This window comes from Bos taurus, chromosome 8, assembly GCF_002263795.3.
Source record: "Bos taurus isolate L1 Dominette 01449 registration number 42190680 breed Hereford chromosome 8, ARS-UCD2.0, whole genome shotgun sequence".
Lineage (NCBI taxonomy): Eukaryota > Metazoa > Chordata > Mammalia > Artiodactyla > Bovidae > Bos > Bos taurus.
Genome location: NC_037335.1, coordinates 101,809,296 through 101,822,325, shown reverse-complemented (window position 1 = coordinate 101,822,325; position 13,030 = coordinate 101,809,296). Strand labels below are relative to the sequence as shown.

Below are 13,030 nucleotides of genomic sequence, written 5' to 3'. Positions count from 1 at the left end.
GGCATCTAGGGAAAAAGATAAGACACTTAAAGAAAATCATACTGGTATTAGACTCTGACAACAACATTTTTATCAGAATACAACATAGTAAGACTTAGCAGACTACAGCTTACAGGCCAAACATGCCGACTTTCCAGTTCTGTAAATAGAAGTTCTGACTGGGACACAGACATGCTTGTTCATTTATACATTCTCTAAGGCTGCCTTTGCACGGATGCTCATGTTCACGCTGAGTTGTGTCTGACTCTTTGCGACCCCATGGACTATAGCCCTCCAGGCTCCTCTGTCCACGGAATTTTCCAAGCAAGAATACTGGAGTGTGTTGCCATTTCCTACCCCAGGGGACCTTTCTGACCCAGGGACTGAACTCGTCTGTGTCTCTTGCCTTTCCCGCACTTGGCCGGAGGATTTTTTGCACTGATATGGCACAGTTAAACAATTGTGACAGTGACCTATGGCCCACAAAGTCTAAAATAATTACTATTTGGTCTTTTTAAGAAAATATTTGCCAAATCCTAAAACAGAATAGCATATTTAAGATTCTTGAGGGAAGAAAATGCAGGCCAAGTAATTATATTCAGACAAACTGACCTTCAAGTACAAAAGCCACGGATAAACAGTTTTAAATGTGAAAGACAGAGATAATACTCACATGAGCTATTTATGAGGATTCATTGAGTTTCAGACTATCAAATGATTACAGAAGGCTTAACACAAGGACTTATGCTATAAACTGAATATATGCAAGTGTAGAACTAAACCAATGATGGGCAAAGGTGACAGGGTAGTATGTGATTTGTCTGGGGCAAACAGCAGAACTGAGAAATCTTGGGGAGCAGGAACTGACTGCTTTAGGACCTTGATTCTATACGGAAAATAGGACTGAGAATAAGGGAGAAGTCACAGATAACTCAATTTCTGGACTGGGAAAATGGATGGACAGAACCACTCACTAAGCTAGGGAATGGTTCCCTAGTTAACAAGACATGGATTTTAAGAGAAAGGTAAGTCAAGTTTGGGGCATGCTGAATGTGAAGTGTTTGTGGAATATCAAATGATTGTGTCCAGCTGGTTGGTACATACATCTGAAATTCAGCAGAGATGCCCTGAATGGTTATCAGATTCAAGAGTCATCAGCCAAGGAAGGTGTGAAGTGATCAGAAAGGTGTGTAATTTACCATGCAAGTTATCACGACCAATATCTGAAAAACACCACCAAAAGAACCAGGTTCTTAGAATTCATAAGAAAACAGCATTAGCAGTTTCATCATATTTGGCTCCACTGAGATTCTCTTGCATTTGAAACCAATGATTAAGACTTTTTTACTTAAAACTATTCAAAATAAAGCATTTAAAAATAATATGAAAAGCCTTTAACTACCCATTTTGGTTATTTTTAATGCATACAAAGTTGATGATGTTGCTGTCTACTGGGCCCTGCACTCAAGTGAAAAAATGCTGAGTAAAAAAGGTATTAAAAAGATGAAAACGACTATAAAATTACACACATGGAGTGAAGTATGTATGTATGTATGTATGAAAGACAAGGTGAGTGACAGTCGCTCAGTTGTGTCCAATTCTTTGCAACTCCATGGACTGTCACCCGCCAAGCTCCACTGTTCATGGAATTCTCCAGGCAAGAATACTTGGAATGGGCAGCCACTTTCTCCTCCAGGTGGATCTTCCCCACCCAGGGATCAAACCCAGGTCTCCTGCATTGCTGGCAGATTCTTTGCCATCTGAGCCACCAGGGAAACCCATGAAAGACACCGGTGAAAGAACAGGCTGTTATGAGCTGTAACTGTATTCCCCCCACTCCATACACTGATGTCCTAACCCCCAGGACTTCAGAAGGAGACTGTATTTGGAGATAGAGCCTTAAAGAGGGCATTAAAATAAAATGAGGTCATTTAGGTGAGTCCTAAGGATACAGAATGATGTCTCATCAGAAGAAAGGAGATGAGGACACAGAGAGGCACACAGGAAGGACCATGTGAAGATATCTTAAGAAAACAGGTATCTACAAGCCAAAGAGAGAGGGCTGAGAAGAACCAACGCTGCCAACATCTTGATCTGGGACTTAAAGCTTTCAGAACTGTAAAAAATGAATACATTTTTGTTGTTTAAGTGACCCAGTCTGTCTTACTTTGTTTCAGCAGCCCTTGCAAATGAATACAGGCTGGAGAGAGAAAGTAGTGTCCTAGTCGGGTAAGAGTTCACAGATACTGATAATAATTCAGTAAGTATGAAGCCTCAAAACAGCAAAATAGAGCTTTTTCTATCTGGTGACTATGGCTTATATGCAGCAATGAAAATGTTTAAACAGCAAGTATTTACAAGGGAAAACAGGGAAGATATTGATAAGGGGAAAGTGAAGGGATGCGATACTGGCAATTAGAAGAGGACAGAAAAGGTTAAAGGGTCAGTTTTGAGGAAAACCAAGAAGAGACAGACAAATCCAACCAAGATGTGTCCTATTCCTGAAATCTGAATTAAGTAAAAAGATAAATAATCCAAAAACAATTCAGCCAAGCAAGGGAGAGTGAAGTGAAGTGTTAGTTGCTCAGTCGTGCCCGACTCTTTGTGACCCCATGGACTGTAGTCTACCAGGCTCCTCTGTCCATGGGATTTTCCAGGCAAGAATACTAAAGTGGGTTGTCAATTCCTTCTTTGGGGGTTTTTCTGACCCAGGGATAGAAACCGGGTCTCCTGCACTGCAGGCAGATTCTTTACTGGCTGAGCTATGAGGGAAGCCCTATTTATAAAATAAAGTCTGTCAAGGTTTCCATACTGGGGTGGGTAGCCTTTCCCTTCTCCAGGGGATCTTCACAACCAGGCTTTGAACCCAGGTCTCCCACATTGCAGGTGGATTCTTTACTTGCTGAGCCACAAGGGAAGCCCAAGAATACTGGAGTAGGTAGCCTATCCCTTCTCCAGTGGATATTCCCGACCCAGGAATCGAACCGGGATCTCATGCATTGCAGGTAGATTCTTTACCAACTGAGCTATCAGAGAAGCCCAATGGGGGCAACTCTGGATAATTCTCCAAAATTCAAAAGAATTTTTTTTTAATTTCAGCTAATGGAATCTTTGATGATTAACAAATAAAAATCAATTTTCAGGTATCAAATGAAAAGATACTTGCAATGGGTATTAAAAGACAGACAGCAAAAGGAGAAGGGGGCAGAGAGGATGAGATGGTTATTTAGCATCACCAACTCAATGGACATGAATCTGAGCAAACTCTGGGAGACAGTGAAGGACAGGGGAGCCTGGTGTGCTGCAGTCCATGGGGTCTCAAAGAGTCAGACACGACTTAGCCACTGAACAAAAACAACAATTTATGGAATTCTTTGGAAGTTATTTGTGTGGGTTTAAACACACACACACACACACAAACAGGTAACAACTGCTAGCAACTGCACTACTTCTTGCCTGCATCCAGAGGTACAGAGGCCCGAGAGTAAAGTAAGGTGGAAGGGAAAGCTATTCTCCAACCTGAAGACCTGCTCCCTGACGTCAGGCCAGTCCACATTCAAGCAGATTAGAGGGGGGAAAAAGCTAGGAGAAAACTGCACCATTTTATGGTAAGATTTTTAATGTTTTTAAAAGTTTCTTAAATGATTTAATGCCTTCTTAGAGTTTTTAAAAGTTCTTTTTCACATAAAGTTGCACAATTTATCTTTTGAGACATCTTTTGATGCTACTTTTCTTTCAGTACAAAAGGACCAATTACTGATGTCCTAGACCACATCCCTTTGCTTTCTATATTAAGTGTGATAAAGTGTTTCTGAAATACATCTTCTTTGTCACTAGAGACACTGGTTTTACCAATATGCAATACTCAAAAACCTCTTTAACTGTTTAAGTTTGAGACTGTGAAAGACAAACCCGAATAATGCTGCATAAATTGTCTTTCTCTAGAAAAGGGTATTAAACTTTGTTGACACTGGCTACAAGATGAAATGCAAAAATTTGCATTTTCAGTACTTTTAGTTTCTTGACCTTTATTTGAATTTGAGACTAAGCTTTACCAAACAACAGAATTTACACTGTAACTAGCCAACCACAGACCTCATTATGGAATCTATGCAGTGCATTTGTTACCTAGGAAACAGAAGAGAGCACAGGCAGAGTGCAATTTCAGTATAGTTAAAGAATTCTCCAATCATGCTGGTAAATAAAGTCCATAAATCAACTAATCAGAAGCTAAGTCAAGAAGTACCACAGAAGGGTTAAGCTCTATGGAAACTTTTTTCAAGGCAAAAAAGAAAACCTGTGGGGTTTCTTCAGGCAACTATGTGGATCTCTTCAGTAAATATTATGAGCAGGTTTCTTTACAAACACAAACTGTCAAAAAATAAACTGTTCAAAATAAATGGCTTCTCTCCAGCCTTCAGCTTCTCTATTTTTGACAGTATTTAAGAGAAAAAGCTTCTTTAGAGCCAGCCTCATACATCTGGTAGCAGAATATTAATCCAAGAATGAATTCTGCATTTTTCCATGAGAAGCAGAGTATGTACTGCTCTTAAACAATGCAGGGCGATAAAGGCTGGAATGAGAGGTCCCTGTCCGCACCTCTGACAGTCAGGCCTGCTTTCCCAATCTACAACAGGCTGCCTGAAAAGAACTTGAAAGTCACAGAAATTATATAAAGAATATAATTGTTAACTTTGCAGCTTTCCCCGTGGTGATTACTAATGATAATCCTAGTCATTTGAGGGTTCCAGGTAACATAAAGTGGCCATTTTGAGTGTCCTTTAATGGCAACACACTAATAACCAACAAACAGGAAAAGACTAGAAAAGCCTATGGATTTTAAAGTCTGTCAAATTTAACCATGGACAACTTAGTGTTTAAAAAAAAAGAAAACTGATAAATATCAGATCCTACTACTCAGCTATATTTAAAAATCCAGATTTGCACAAATTCACAATTTCTGGAAGTAGCATTTGTCATAATCAAAAGCAGCAAAAAAGTTTAAACCATGAGATGTGAGAAATAATTTACATCTTCCTAAACACCAATATACAAGAAAAATTAGTTGAAATATGAAAGATTATCTGGAATGCTTTGATTAACTAAAACAGTACTGTTAATTGTAAAAAAGCAAATTATTTAATAGTAATAATATCTACATATCACAGTCAAAAAACAAAAACAGACAAAAAAAACTAGGTGTTACCTTTTAGCCAGCCCAAATAAATCCTCCGTGCCAATCCCAGAAAACTGTTAGACACAGCTGCAACTCTGCCAAGCAATTCTCAATGCAAGGCCACACTTTCTTAATGTTTAGTTTACACAGTGACTCTCTGTTAAGCCTTAATGCCACAACTGACAGCCATGTAAACCAATACAATGTGTTAGCCTACCTTTCTTAATACTGGGGAGAGCTGATGAAGAGTGTGTATCTGAGAGCTGCAACCATGGGAGTGTTTTAGAACTCCATTCCATCATTCATGATAAAACCTGCACAAATTTCTATACTTAACCTCTTTGGGCCATCCTTATTAGAAAAGGAAGAGGCATCCTGCTCAAGGGTTTTACCAGTGCCTGGCACAGAGCCCTGTGCAGAGTTTAAATTCACTTATCTAATCTAGGACAGAAGTCAAAGCAGGAACTAATCAAAGAGGCTGGCATGATCTTTGTTAGATGTAGCCTCTTCTAAGTTTTAAGAGTATAATAATGTACACTCCAGGCATATACAAAATGAGGCATGCAATAATATTAATCTGTTAATGTAAAACTAGGACAAGAATCTAGGATACCTTTTTCTCCTAGAAAAAGACCACTATTTTAGGCATACTTAAACTGTCTCCTCTTTATAATGACAAAAATCAGTTTGCCTAGTTGATGCTACCGTATATTGTTTTCTGACGAATTTCTACATCTTACTTAACAAAAATTTAAATAGCAAATATTTTTCCACCATAATATTCCTTCATGTTTGGATGATAATACTTTTTATTTTTTAAGAAAGATTCCGTTTTCTACAAATAGCTATAGATATAACTTAGTGTCCACAGAACTTTTTTTCTTAATCTCCTTGGTAATCATCAGATCTAAGTTTGTCAATAAGGATTCTCACACAATAGGCAAAAAAAAAAGAAAAAAAAACCTCCAGAAATGACCAGGTAGACGGAGGTTAATGCAAAGATATAAATCCATACCTGCGTTAAAAATCTGAACAATTAATTTTCTGGGCGCTTACTCGACTTTATTATTTGAGTATCTAAAAATACATAGCAACCGTCCATGAAAAACTGAGATAAATAATATAAATCAGAAACATCACCCACGACACTTTTCAAAAATTTTATCCACCATATACAACGCGATAGGTTATAAAGAGAATACAGAAATACATATAATAAAACAGGGAGAGCATAATCACAAGAGGAAATGATTAGTTCTAACATTCATGTTCTCCCCATACGTCGTGAAAGGTCTCATATCTTAAATCAGCGAAAATAAAGGTTTTAGCCTGAACAGAAAGCTAGATAATTGTTTATCACACTCCAGTTTAATCTCCACTAGGGAAGCTGTTTCTACCTGATTTGCTTGTTAACTATTTAACAGGTAGAAGATTCTGTCATGTTAATCCTAAGGAGTCTGGGAAATAACAAAACTTTACCCCCTAAAGTTACATATACACAAAATATACATATATGTAAAATCACAGCCATATTTATCTTTTATTTCCTCCCTTTAAGTCCCCACTTAATCTTTAAAAAAAGAAAGAAAGAAAGAAAACTACCAGAAAACTACAAAACGTTCTTTGATTTTGATTTGATTTTCGTCAGCCCAACCTCCTCCTCCCGAAGGAAATCTATATCTCGATGTATTTGATAACAAACACAAAGCACTGTGCGCAGCCTCAGACCGGGTGGGGGGCGGAAGAGCCCTTCGGAGAAAGCCCTCCTCCGTTAGAAACAATAAATAAGGGACCGAAGCGATGCACGTTCCTTCACACACGCCCCAAAACGCACCTCGGCGAGCCTCGAGTGAGGGAAACAAGTCGGGCAGAGCTCCGAAAACACCTCTCTCCCTCTCTCTCCCGTAACCTCCTCGAGACTTGGAAACTAAGAGAGATTTTTTTCTCCCCTTCCCGCCCTCCTGCCCACCTCCAACAGACCCTGGAGCTGGAGCCGGCGAGCCAGACTCGCAGCGCGCCCCCGGCCGCTGCGACAGGAGACAGCCGGCGGCGGGCCGGCCCCGGAGAGACAGCCCAGAGCCGCGGCCCCGCCGCCGCCGCCGCCGCTGGTCCGGTCGCCGGGGGTCTCTACCCGTTTCCCGCCCCCCCAGCCCGTCGCAGGCGACGTCCGGCCGCCCGGCTCTCAGCCCTGACTCTCGCCTTTCCACGCCCCCGCCCCCCCTCCACCCCCGCAGAGGAACAAAAGGAGGGTTCAGCCGGGTCACCGCTAGGCCGCCGAGGGGGCGGCGGCGCGGACCCCAGTGCGGCCGCCCCCCACACAAAGGGGCTGCCCACCCCGGGCGCAGCGTCGGCGCGCTCGTCCCCGCCCCTCGCACGGGCTCTCACCCACCTGCAGGTGTCTGTGCGTCTGTCCATAGGAACGCGGGCAGCGAGGGGGGCCTGCAGGAGCCGGGCAGAGCGGGCTGGACGGGGCGGGACGGAGGGGAGGGACGGAGTGAGCGCGGCCGCGGGGCCGGGGAGCGAAGGCAAGTGGAACAGCGAGGGCCACCGGCTCGCCACGGACAGCGGGGAGGGAGGGCGGGGGACGCCAGCCTGACTCGGCCGACCGGCGCGCGCCGCTCCGTGCGCCCCGGGCTCCGCGCGCCGGGCTCGGAGCGCGGCGGGCAGGCGGGGGGCGGGGCGCGGGCGGGGCGGGGCCGGCGCGCGGGGCGGGGGCTCGGACCCCGGGCTCCAGCCGGCACCGGAAACGCGCCGTGGTCCGCGAGACCCACAGGAAGTGTGTAACGGCACCTCCCACGACGCGCACCGAGCTAACGGCCGTCGCTGCCCGGAGGTGGTGTGCACCGACCTTCCTACTACACACACGCGCGCGCGCCCGAGCTCGGTCTCTGCAGCCCGACAGGTGTGGGATCCACGATCCCCACTGAGTTCTCAAGTGGGCAGCACCGCTTTCTGTCACACTTCCCGGGCCAGCGGTCTCCGCTGCCCCTCGGAGCTCTGTACAGCTGCACCCTAGAAGCCAGGATCAGAGCTTGCAGGACACTCCGTTGGTCAGGCGTGTGACATCTGTTTTAACGCGCTGAGTGGAGTCACCTCTACACCCAGGCATTGGCAAGAACACCTCCCATCGACAGATGTGCAACCCACAGTCACGTTGCGTGGTGGAAGTTTCTAAATCCAACTAAAACCACACGCACCCATCCCGTGGAGGGAGCCAGATCGCTGAATAACACCTAAAACACACTAAAACCTGGGAAGCATACAGTAACACCACCTGCACACCTGGGCACCAGGGAGGTAAGGCTGGACCAGGTGCCCTCCACCTTCATTTTATCTAGCAAACGTGGCACGAACTATGTGCTTGGGGTTCACACTAAGTGCTTAGCGAATACTGATTTACGTAATCCCAAAGATGCCACGAAGTGGGTGGGGTTAGCACTGCCACTTTCTAGAGGCGACACAGAGATCTTAGAAATCAGCCCAAGATCATATAGTAGCTGGAGGAACCCAGATTCATCCCAAGTAGTATGCCTCCGTGCTCTTCTCTTCCTACAGCACTGTCTCCAAAATTATAATAATGATAATAAATAGCGTTTAAAGCATATCTGATTAGCTATATGTAGTGCTACTCTTGCCTGGAAAATCCCATGGACGGAGGAGCCTGGTGGGCTGCAGTCTATGGGGTCGCTAAGAGTCCAACACGACTAAGCGACTTCACTTTCACTTTTCACTTTCATGCATTGGAGAAGGAAATGGCAACCCACTCCATTGTTCTTGCCTGGAGAATCTCAGGGACAGGGGAGCCTGGTGGACTGCCGTCTCTGGGGTCGCACAGAGTCGGAGACGACTGAAGCGACTTAGCAGCAGCAGCAGCAGTGCTTACATATTGACCTCATCCCAACTGTGACAGGGAAGCCGCAGTCCCTCCTACCCTGTGGTAGGTGAGAGGAAAGAATATGACTGAGCAGGAAAAGAGTAACTTCTGAACAAAATAAAAAGGATTCGTAACACCTTTGTCTGTAAACATTCCTCCTGGTCAAGGCTGAATTTAAAAATCCGTAAAAATTTTTGATAAAATAATGTGTCCAAAGAAGCCCCAATTAATTGCCACATTTCAAATACATAATCCTGTGGAAAAATGGAAACCCTGTGCACCGTTAGTAGAAATGTAAAATGTGTGCAGCCACAATGGAAAATACTAGGGAATTTCCTCAAAAAACTAAAACTGGGGGCTTCCCTGGTGGTGCAGTGGCTCAGACTCCATGCCCCCAGTACAGGGGCTCTGGGTTCAATCCCTGGTTGGGTGGCTAGAGTTCCACATGCAGCAACTAAGACCTGGCGCAGCCAAATAAATACAAGATACACAAAAAGGAACTTACCAAAAAAAAAAAAAAAAAACAAAGCTGAAAAACTAAAAATGTAATAACATATGAACCAGAATTCCCACCCCTGGGTGTATATTCGAAAGAATTTGAAGCAAGACCTCGAAGAGGTATTTGCAACCCATGTTCACTGCAGCATTATTCACAACAGCCCAGAGACAGAAGCAGCCCAGATATCCATGGATGGATGAATGGATAAACAAAATGTGGCATATACATATGGTAGAGTCTTATTCCGGAGAAGGCAATGGCACCCCACTCCAGTACTCTTGCCTGGAAAATCCCACAGACGGAGGAGCCTGGTAGGCTGCAGTCCATGGGGTCGCTAAGAGTCAGACGACTGAGCGACTTCACTTTCACTTTTCACTTTCATGCACTGGAGAAGGAAATGGCAACCCACTCCAGTGTTCTTGCCTGGAGAATCCCAGGGACGGGGGAGCCTGGTGGTCTGCTGTCTATGGGGTTGCACAGAGTCTAACACAACTGAAGTGACTTAGCAGCAGCAGAGTATTATTCAGCCTTAAAAAAGAAATCCTGTCACATGCTACAGCATAGATGAACCTTGAGAACACTATACCAAATGAAATAAACCAGTCACAAAAAGGACAAATATTTTATGACTTCACTTGTATAAGGTACCTAGAGTTGTCAAAATCATGGAAACAGTATTGTGGTTGCCAGAGACTGAGGATGGGAATATGAAAAGTTACTGTTCCATGTAGAGTTTTAGTTTTGCAAGATGAAAAAGTTCTAGAAATCTGTTATACAACAGTGTAAATGTAATTAAACCACTGAACTGTACGCTTAAAATTGTTAAAAAAATAAATTTTATATTATTTGTTTTTATCACAATGAACTTTTTAAGTGCAATCTCACTTGTTTCAAGGATATTTCCATCTTGATGAGTTTTTTTAAATAATGCATGCTTCTAGCTATGATGAGGTACTTGGTTGAACCAAGTAACTCTCCCCAAAAAATACTATAAAATGTGCATTAAAATAAAAAAGGCTGTATAAATCTGTTATATAGCAACCACCCAGGCAGCCAAGGGTTGAGAGTCCCAAAAACCTAGCAAGAAGGGAAACACACTAAAGTGAATACTCCATCTTCAGCTACCTTTCCTTCTCAGAGCTTTGTTGATGTGTGTCTAGAAGTATAGAAACCACACAGAGGCACCCTAGTGCTCTCAACAGTCTGATTGGGCTGGAGATACACATTTTGGAGATCAGGTCTATCAGGGCAGCTTGGACTTGAGAGGCTAAGATTCCAGAAGAAAGGCAATCACAGTAAAAGGAGTCAATCATTGTCATGGCACCTCACTCCAGTACTTTTGCCTAGAAAATCCCATGGACGGAAGAGCCTGGTAGGCTGCAGTCCATGAGGTCGCTAGAGTCAGACATGACTGAGCGACTTCACTTTCACTTTTCACTTTCATGCACTGGAGAAGGAAATGGCAACCCACTCCAGTGTTCTTGCCTGGAGAATCCCAGGGACGGGGAAGCCTGGTGGGTTGCCGTCTATGGGGTTGCACAGAGTTGGATACGACTGAAGCGACTTAGCAGCAGCAGCAGCAGCATTGTACATACCATTTCACCTCAAAGTATTTGCTGATTCCTAACTTGTTCATGGAAGAGTCAAGAAGTTAGGAAATAAAGCAGAAAGCAGTTCGTTAAGAGAAAAAAAAAAATCTAAGAAATCTTTCGCCATCTCAAGTTGTATCACTGGTAAGAGAATTAAAAAACAAGTTATTGAAAGGGCAAAAGTATTTGCAAATACCTGAAAATGACATATATCCTGAATATATATCAGTTCAGTTCAGTCGCTCAGTCGTGTCTGACTCTTTGCAACCCCATGGACTGCAGCACGCCAGGCTTCCCTTTCCATTACCAACTCCCAGAGCTTACTCAAACTCGTCCATCAAGTCGGTGATGCCATCCAACCATCTCATCTTCTGTTGTCCCTTTCTCCTCCCACCTTCAATATTTCTCAGCATCAGGGTCTTTTCCAGTGAGTCAGTTCTTCACATATATATATAGAGCTCCCAAAATTCAATAATAAACAACGGAATATAATGTGGGCAAAGGTTTGAGCAGACACTTCATCAAGATATACACATGTCAAATAAGCACATGTAAAGTGGCTTCACATGTAAAGCCATGTACCACTCTTTACATGGTAAAGAATCTCTCTGCAATGCGGAAGACCTGGGTTGAATCCCTGGGTTGGGAAAATCCCCTGGAGGAGGGCATGGCAACCCACTCCAGTATTCTTGTCTGGAGAATCCCCATGGCAGAGGAGCCTGGTGGGCTACAGTCCATAGGGTTGCAAAGAGTCCAACACGACAGAGCAACTAAGCACAGCAAAGATGCTCAATTGCATCAGATTTGGAAGTTAAAATACAATGAGATACCAATACATACTTATTAGAATGGCTAAAATTTTAAAGACTGAATATATCAAGTGTTAATGAGCATGTGGAGAAATGAAATCCAATACATTATTAATGAAATGTAAAAATAGTACAACTGATTTGGAAAAAAGTCTGCAATTTCTTAGAAAGTTAAATATACAGATACCATATGATCCAGCCATTTCATACCCAAGAGAATACAAGGACTCGGTACATGAATATTCATATCAGCTTTATTTTTAATAGCTAAAAGCTGGAAACTACCCAAATGTCTATCACCAGGTAAATGGATAGACAAATTGTGGTATATTCCTATAATAACAAACTACTCAGCAGTAATAAGAAGGAATTAACTATTGATACAGATAATGACAAGAATAAATCTCAAAGTAATCGTGCAGATTGAAAGAAGTCAAACAGAAAAGAATATATACTGTATGATTCCATTAAAGTAAAATTCAAGAAAATGCAAACACTTGTTGTGTCCTCACTTGGTGAAAGGGATCAGCTAACTCTCTGGGGTCTCTTTTATAAGGGCACTAATCTTTATCACGAGGACTCCCACCTTTGTAACCTAGGTGGCACCGATGCTGCTGCTGCTCAGTCGTTTCAGTCGTGTCCGACTCTGCGCAATCCCATAGACGGCAGCCCACCAGGCTCTGCTGTGCTCGGGATTCTCCAGGCAAGAACACTGGAGTGGGTTGTGGTAAAGAAAGCCACCTGCCAATGCAGGAGATACAAGAGACGTAGGTTCAACCCCTCCGTCAAGGATCACTGAAAAATACCCTGATGCTGGGAAAGATTGAGGACAGGAGGAGAAGGGGGCAACAGAGGATGAGATGGTTGGACAGCATCATTGACTCAATGGATATGAGTTTGAGCAAACTCTGGGAGATAGTGAAGGCAGGGAAGCCTGGTGTGCTGCAGTCCACAGCACACAGTTGCAAAGAGTCACGACTCAAGAGTCTGAACAGTGAACAACAACAAAAAGTACGAGCATTAAAAAAAAAAATAATAAGTTTTGCTTTTTTAAAGAAAGAAATGGAACAAAGCATGACCCTATGTGACTGTCCCAGGTACAAA

At 43.3% G+C, this 13,030-nt stretch overlaps 1 protein-coding gene across 4 annotated transcripts in view; it reads right to left on the bottom strand.

Moving 5' to 3' along the window:
• Positions 1–7,806, bottom strand: part of KIAA1958 — a 125,112-nt gene extending 117,306 nt beyond the window's left edge. For 3 of the 4 annotated variants that reach the window (XM_024996333.2, XM_024996331.2, XM_024996329.2), the window contains exon 1: positions 7,545–7,806. The gene's annotated coding sequence lies outside the window, so the exon portion shown is untranslated. Of the gene's footprint in view, positions 1–6,989; positions 7,083–7,544 lie in introns of those variants that run through there. The other variant, XM_024996330.2, reaches the window with a different exon arrangement.
• Between the last annotated feature and the right edge of the window lie 5,224 nt (positions 7,807–13,030).